This window comes from Aedes albopictus, chromosome 2 (assembly GCF_035046485.1).
Source record: "Aedes albopictus strain Foshan chromosome 2, AalbF5, whole genome shotgun sequence".
NCBI lineage: Eukaryota > Metazoa > Arthropoda > Insecta > Diptera > Culicidae > Aedes > Aedes albopictus.
In genome coordinates this window covers 33787768-33796423 of record NC_085137.1, presented here as the reverse complement: position 1 = coordinate 33796423, position 8656 = coordinate 33787768, and positions in this window count along the sequence as shown.

The window sequence follows — 8656 nt, the reverse complement described above, 5'->3', positions numbered from 1 at the left end:
GTCAAAGATTGCACATTTACACGATATTTTATAAATATACAGTCGGGCTTCTGGGTGAACTTCAGTTAGTAAAAATCAAGGTAAAAATATTCTAGCAAATTCGCCTGCTGCAGACCCGGATAAAAATTGCCCATAGGGTGTTTGGTGAAAACCATTCCTGCACCATACAGTGTACCAGCTTCAATAAAGTGTATTGTAATGAAATGGTACGCTATGCTATACATTTACATTGGATTTTTATGTAACAATATATCATACTGTTTTTCTTACGTTTGAACCATTCACTTTTCCGAAACATTATTTTTCCGTGAATTTTTAATTATTTATTCAGTTTAAGATTTTTCCGTGCTTTGTTTTGTTGATGTTTGTGACTTTTTTGATGCAAAGGAAAGGAAAGAGAAAAAAGTGAATAAGTTGAAACATCGATTTAAAGTCAATAACATGTTTAAATCAGTGGTAAACCAGATGTTCTAAGAACTGCAGGTCCAAGCAGGGTTTCAAGAGATATAGCGGGCTAGGTCAAGTGTATAGGGTGCGATGAGAGAAATACGAATGTAGGCCAACCCGGAAAGATGCAGGTCAGATTACCGTAAATCAGTGGATGAGTTCAACACTATTCTTTCGGTATTTGCATTTAGGGGAGTTTTTTCCTCTTCTCTCAAGCGAACTTGCCTTCAACCACAATCGAATCAAATGCGATTGACAAACTTTATCTTTGACGTAGAGCCATCTTTATCATATGAACTGGACCAGTCTTGTAAACATTCGACATTTTTCACTACCTTCATTTCGATGCCGCAGTCGGGTGTCAGCTTGCTCTGATACATTCATGCGCTACCGTTACCTCTTACACACAACACGAGCGGTAGGACGAAGATCAATAAACATAGAAAAGGGCCAAATCAATGTCGTCTGACACGATGACATTTGTCTAATTCTAGCTTTTCGCATGGATTTCAGCCAATTCCGATTATGAATGTTAATATTAGTTTATTCTTGTATGTTGAATTGAATACAACACACATATTGCCATCACAGCACTCATTGTGCAAGAAGACAGGAAAAACAAAAGCCGAACCGTCTCCCGAAGACGCAATCGTGGTCAAGTGCATTCGTTTGACATTTTTGTTTCGTACGGTAGTTTGATTGCTTGTGTTGCGAATGTCGGAGACAAGGGCAGCCGAATATCGACGAAAAGGTGTAAATGACTGTGATCTCTAATAAGACTGGACTGGACTGAACACTGAAATTACTTCTAATATAGGTTCGTCTGCGGGTTCGCTTTTTAACCTAATACTAACTTATATTTGAATCGAACTTGACAGTTTTCTCATGAGTTGTTATGTATTTCAAACTTTAGTCAAACTGGTGCCTCAATATTGCAATAACGGTTAAGCACGCTGTAATGATACTTATTTACTTCGTCACCCACTTCATGCAACTACATTAGTGGTCTAATAACACTTAGCGCGCTCGGCATAGTTCCATTGTAGTTCCATCATGCCGCTCAAAGTGTTGCCACAAGTAATGCTTAGTTTGTAAAATCCGGTTATCTGGCTAGTGGGGCATGGGAGCCTAAGCTTCAACTGTTAATGCAATCAGAGACTACTCAGACTTAGAAGTGGGCGATCCTATATATAAAGGGTTATCCAAAACGCTCTGGAGAATTCCCAAAGCGCATTCTTTTAACGCTAGTAAGCCTAACAGGAGGAAAATGACAAATAATATAACATTATATGGTTTATGTAATGTAAAACAATACAACATAACAAAACAGAACCATTCCAAAACCATTTGATTAAATGTATAACCAGTAGTGAGATTTCAATTCAAAACAATATATTTACGTTACATTTTATTGTTTAAAACCATAAATGTACCATACAATGTATGGTACATTTAATTCCACATATCAGTATTTAGAACAATTCATTTACAATAAAATGTTTGGTTTTGCAAAAAAATATATATGGAGAAAAATATTTTTTTATATTGTTACGATACTTAACAACCTGTATCCACTTATCCGCGAGCGGTAATGGCGGCGGCGGGCATATCCAACCGGTGCAGATTTTGACGTTTCATGGGGGAAAGTCAAAACAGTTTCATTCTCCTCCTCACCCCTTCACCCACCGTTTAGTGGCGCCAACCGATTGCGATCCCCAAGAAACGTCAAAATTCGAATCGGTTATTTGTGCCCGCCACCGCCATTACCGCTCGCGGATAAGTGGATAATATATTGTAAAAATCTTATTTACAATTCACTGAATGGTGTTTACATTACATTTCAATGTTTTTATATTTTTATTTTTACAGTGATGTATATTGTATTGCGCGCAAACCCCAAAATTTTATTCCCACCTTTGGGTTTCCGCGCCGAGGACCCAGCGCCAGATTCGGCGACAAAGAGAGCTGACAGCAGTCGCCGAGCAGTTGGCAATCCTGATATTTGACGGCGGTCGCCCGTTAGTCATGCGAGTGGATTGTTGTCACGCAAATAGAGCTTTTCGCTGAAAATGCATGTGTATTGAGGTCTTGTTGACAGTTTTTCTGCTGTGTTAGTGTGAAATTCAGTGATTTCCTGTATCGCGTAAGCCTTCGCTGGAAGGAAACGTCATGTTGCTCAGCGAAGCAAGGAAAATTTTCAGTGAAAAAAGCAATAAAAATATGGTTATAAATAGTACTGTTACAATACAGCGTTCGGTTTTTCTACTGTATTTTTTATTCGGGGAGTGATCCTCCATAAATTTAGTCAGGCATTCCTTCAGATGTTCCTTCTGAATTCCTTCTGATTTTCGAACGGAAGTTCCTTCTCATTATTATTATTATTATTATTATTATTATTATTATTATTATTATTATTATTATTATTATTACTACTTTATTATGAAGATTTCCAGTCCTAGGTTGGTTAATCTCTTTAAAGTTCCTTCTCAGTTTCCTCCAGGGGGAATTACATTTCCTTTGCTAACTGAAAAAATCCGCATATATTCGTTGCTAACCGTCGTCAACCGCGTTTAACTGCGCCTGTGGCGCTAACAGCGGTTAGCGACAGTTAGGAACGGATAAATGAGGATTTTCCGATTAGAAAAGGATATGTCATTCCCCTTGGTTTCCTCCTAGAGTTTTTTTTCAGAGATTTATGCAGAAGCTCTTTTTAAATTCATCCAGGAGTGCCTTCAGAGATTGATTAAAAGTTTTTTTTCTAAAATTTCTCCAGAGGTTCCTTCGAGGGACCCCGTAATCTCAACCGCTGAGCGTTCGGTAATGGATTTTTACCGAAATTCTGTACAAAAATAACAAATTTCGGTAAAATGTCATCGTTTATCTGTCAAACTCTAACGAGCTTCGGTAAAAGTTACTACCTTTACCGATTTTTTCCTGTAAAACAAACTTAACGGTTGAGATTTCGGTAAAACATTACCGAAGTCGGTGATATTTTTAACTGTGTACATATAAAGAAATCCTTATAGGAGTTTCTTGGAGTCTTTCTTGGATTCCTACATAAGCTCCTTCAACGATTCCCTCAGGAGTTTTTTTTACGAATACCTCCCGGAGTTTCTTCTGGAATTCCTCCAAAATCAACGACCATGAGTTGTTTCAGAAATTTATACAAGAGTTCAAAAACTCCTCCTTCTGGGTATTTCAACCGGGATTTATACCAGTATTCCTCCAAAAGTTCCTTCTGGAATTTACCCCGTCCTTTAAGGATTTTCCTTTTTGCTACTTGTTACTCGCGATGCTTCGGATGCGCACACCTAGAAAAACTCATGTAATTTTAGGTGTCCTGAACCTGACGTATACGAGCATCTTCAAAGACACAAATTTAGAGGTCAAAACATGTAAATTTACGTCTCCTAAGACTTATATTTTCTTAGCGTCTAGCAATCGCTAGAACCGATCTGATAAATAAAACATATAAAAGTAAAATATTAACATGCCTGGATTCGAACTCAGGATCTGCTGATAGTGAGCCACAACTCTTATATCTCGGCTATTTCACCGAGTTGGAAGGTGGCAGATGAATGTGATACTGATTCTACGTTTCTGGTGAAGTGGATTTGTTGACATCTAACGCAATCAACCAGGACTTACATGACGCGCGTAAAATTGAGTCCAATTTGTGATTCAGTCTTGAAAATGTTTACGTTCATTGATGTTTCTGTCCCGTGCAAATTTCAGAATTTTTAGGTGTGCGGGTAGAACAATTTCGTAGTAAGTTGATGGACAACAAACTCAACTAAAATATATTATCAATCAATAAACAATAACAAACATGGTATAAACAAACTACTTACAATCTAGTTTTCCCCTCGGCTACAAGCAAGTACTTCCAAAATTCTACCTCCGGGATTTCTGGGCGAACCTAATTAAACATTCAACATTATTGCAAACATGATGTTTCAACAAATGTGGTACAAACTCACGGTAAGTCCGGTATAACGACACTATCACTACATTCCGTACAAAACTCTTCCGTTTAGCAAACGATCTACAATTTCACAAATTACTATATACAATATTTTGATACACAATAACAAACTTACAATACATAATCTCGCACATTCAACGCAATTTTAATTAATAATTAAACCACCGACGAACCGAAGTCGGTGATTAAACGTTAACAATTCTATTAATACGATGGAGAAAACACCATCTCTCTAGACAACTGCCTAATCAAAGCGCAATCAACAAAAACACTCTCATCTAGCTGTTGCACTTCTTCTACTGTACGTGATATGTGTACAATTATGCTGCAGTACTGAACAATACTAAACAACAACAAAGCGGAACACGTTCGCCGCATCATTCACCGATAGCGTTCTGCATTCCCATTATATTTAAATTGGCGGTTGAACAGTCCGCCGTAACACTACTTGAGCAAAACTTTGAGAACTATGTTGTTGAAGTTGCAATAAATGAGAATACAACAACACAGTTACCCAAAGCTTTGCTCAAACAGCATCAAATCAGACAAGCTGTCATAAAACTCTTGCTTTGTTGTTACCATTATTGCAGTTACCATTTTATTGCAATAATTATTATTAATTATTATTAATAAGATATTATTTACCTGAGAGAGAGGAGACAGCTGGCTTCGATTGCGTGCTACTCAATGTCAAGGAGGACCTGTCACAAACTGTCACCGCCAACCGAGCTGAAAATCGCACATTGGTGGTGTGGAGTGGCCAAATATCCAAAGTATGTTATTAAAATTTCGCTTCGTTTGTTGAAATTAAAAAAGATAAAATGATTATGATCAGTTTTCCTCAACCAGCGCAACGAATCCATTTATTTTCCATGCTCTGTCGCAGCAAACTCAATATGCAAAACAGTTTTGACCAATAATAAATTTTCAAACCATTGTGCGGCGCACAAAATTGTAAAAAGAAGAAATGTAAACATTGGCGCCGTCAGTGAGTTGTCTCCTCTGTCTCAGTTATTTACTTTCTCATTATACAAAAATTCAGCTTATTACTACAAAACTAGTACTTCACAGATTGCGTTTTATTCATGGAGATATGTAATCCCAGAAGAAACTTTTGAAAAAAAAAACAGAACGAACATCTGGAGGAGATTTTACAAAACTGCTGGAGAAATTTGATAAAAAAAATGTTGGAGAATGGAGGAGGAACGCTTTCCCTAAACAATCCCGAAAGGAGTTCCTAAAAAAATTCCAGAATTATTTCTAGGAGGAATCCCCCAAGAGCTTCTGAAGGAATCTTGGAGAAAAAAAAATCCAGGGTGCAATTCTGAAACGGATCCCACAAGGAAATTGTTGTGTAATTTCCGGAGAAAATACCGTTCATAACTCGCTAACGGAATCGTCTGTGTTTTAGTCTGTTATGAACGTTTATCAGTTCAAATTTACTTCGCATGTCGCGCGAGTCGCGACTTCGATTTGGTGCTGCGACGATAATATACGCCAAAAATTGTTTATTTCGGAGATTCCACCTGTTAAGACTCCTGCGCGAATCTCTATATCTCCGCAACAAGCAATAAGAAGAAAGAATTAAATTTGTTCTAATTAAATTTCTACTCAAATTTTGAGTAGTTGGAAAAAAAATCGATTAATGTTAATCGATTATTTCAGAAGAAATGGGCATCCCCACCTTGCAATGACAGTTCGACAGAATAAACATCATTCGGATAGCGCGTGCATTTAGTGTGTAGTAGTACCTCTTCTGACGCTTGGTGGCGCCACATTCACTAAAAAGGTGTCGCCAAAAAATCGTAAGAGTGACCTATATTTTTAATATAGTATATTTGCTGTATTACTCCCAAGTACTCTTTGAAAGATATCTCGGTAATCAAATGTCCAATCCAAATAAAATTGTATAGGGTTCTACTAGAGTGTTGTAGCTTTCATTTGGTGCCAGGATAACCGAAATCGGTTGAAAGACGGCTGAGATATTTATTGTTATACAATTGGTCAAAAATCTCAAAAAGTTTAGTTGTATAAATCCTAAGTACTCTTCGAAAGATATCTCTGTAACCAAATGTCCAATCGAAATAAAATTTCTGGGTGATCTACTAGGATGCTGTAGCTTTCATTGGGTGCCAAGAGAACTTAAATCGATTGACAAACGGCCGAAATATTTATTATGATACACTTGGTCAAAAATCTTAAAAAGTTTAGAAGTATGACTCATAAGTACTCTTTGAGAGATATCTCGGTAACCAAACGTCCAATCGAAAAAAAAATCAATAGCGTTCTACTAGGATGTAGTAGCTTTCATTTGCTTCCAAGAGAACTCAAATCGGTTGACAGACGGCTGAGAAACGTGCGTGACTTTTTTTTGTAACGCACATACACACACACACACACATACACACATACAGACATTTGCTCAGTTCGTCGAGCTGAGTTCATTGGTATATGAGACTCGGCCCTCCGGGCCTCGGATCGAAAGTCGGTTTTTCGAGCGATATTTATACCCTTCTTATGGGTGTAAGAAGGGTAAAAACATTTATTGCGCGCAAACCCCAAAATTTTATTCCCACCTTTGGGTTTCCGCGCCGAGGACCCAGCGCCAGATTCGGCGACAAAGAGAGCTGACAGCAGTCGCCGAGCAGTTGGCAATCCTGATATTTGACGGCGGTCGCCCGTTAGTCATGCGAGTGGATTGTTGTCACGCAAATAGAGCTTTTCGCTGAAAATGCATGTGTATTGAGGTCTTGTTGACAGTTTTTCTGCTGTGTTAGTGTGAAATTCAGTGATTTCCTGTATCGCGTAAGCCTTCGCTGGAAGGAAACGTCATGTTGCTCAGCGAAGCAAGGAAAATTTTCAGTGAAAAAAGCAATATATGAACTGAAAGAGCATTTTCTGAATATTCTACAGTTAAAGAATACTTATTGGTCAACACTGTAAAATATTTCAATGAATGTGAAGAAAATGCTAGGAAGTAACCTCTGGACATCTCCCATTGAGAATGTTTTCAAATTTTCAAATTCAAACTTTTACTAAAATTTCGGTTTTTAAACTAAGAAAAAAACAATACCGTCTACCCCCGTTGGTTTGACCTCATCTAATCTGAACACTTTTTAATTTGACCCCCTCTAATCTGCACATCGTTCAAACTAAAAATTGTTCAAACGTCATTCTGCTCATGGAACGGGGTGAAACGGAACGCAGAATCAAAACAAAACAGCAAAAAGGGTTACCATCAGTGTGTTTTTCGATGCCCACAGAGTTACTAGAAGTTCAAATTAAAAAATGAACCCCGCTGGTTTGCATGAGGTGTCGTTCAAACCAACGGGGGTAGACGGTAAGCGCCTTTTTCTGAGCCACTATGATTTTTTTTCAGATTTTTAGAACTTCATTTTGATACATAAAAACAATTTCATAGAGATTTTTTCAAATCACCTTTTGACAGCTGGGCAACTACTTGACAGCTCTGTCCAGTACAAAATCCGACGAGGGGTGATTCATCAAATCGCTCCCATACAAACTTCGAATTGATTTTTAAATAGGTTCCCGGGCACCAAAATTAATGAAAATTTGGATTTCGGCTCAGTTTGGCATGCAGATTCAAAATATGGAATTACCGTATACCCCCGTTGGTTTGAACGATACCTCATGCAAACCAACGGGGTTCATTTTTTAATTTGAACTTCTAGTAACTCTGTGGGCATCGAAAAACACACTGATGGTAACCCGTTTTGCTGTTTTGTTTTGATTCTGCGTTCCGTTTCACCCCGTTCCATGAGCAGAATGACGTTTGAACCATTTTTAGTTTGAACGATGTGCAGATTAGAGGGGGTCAAATTAAAAAGTGTTCAGATTAGATGAGGTCAAACCAAGGGGGGTAGACGGTATCTCAACACCGCTAAAGAAGCCAATTAGGTTATGTGATTAAGAATAAAAAAAAGAGTAGTCCCACAGGTAACACCTGTGATCGACAGCCGTTGAGGCAATTAAGTCAATTGGCTTCTTTAGCGGTGTTGAGATAATTCCATATTCTGAATCTGCATGCGAAACTGAGCCGAAATCCAAATTTTCATGAATTTTGGTGCCCGGGAACCTATTTAAAAATCAATTTGAAGTTTGTATGGGAGCGATTTGTCGAATCACCCCTCGTCGCATTTTGTACTGGGTGGAGCTGTCAAACAGTTACCCAGCTGTCAAAAGGTGATTTCAAAAAATCTCTTT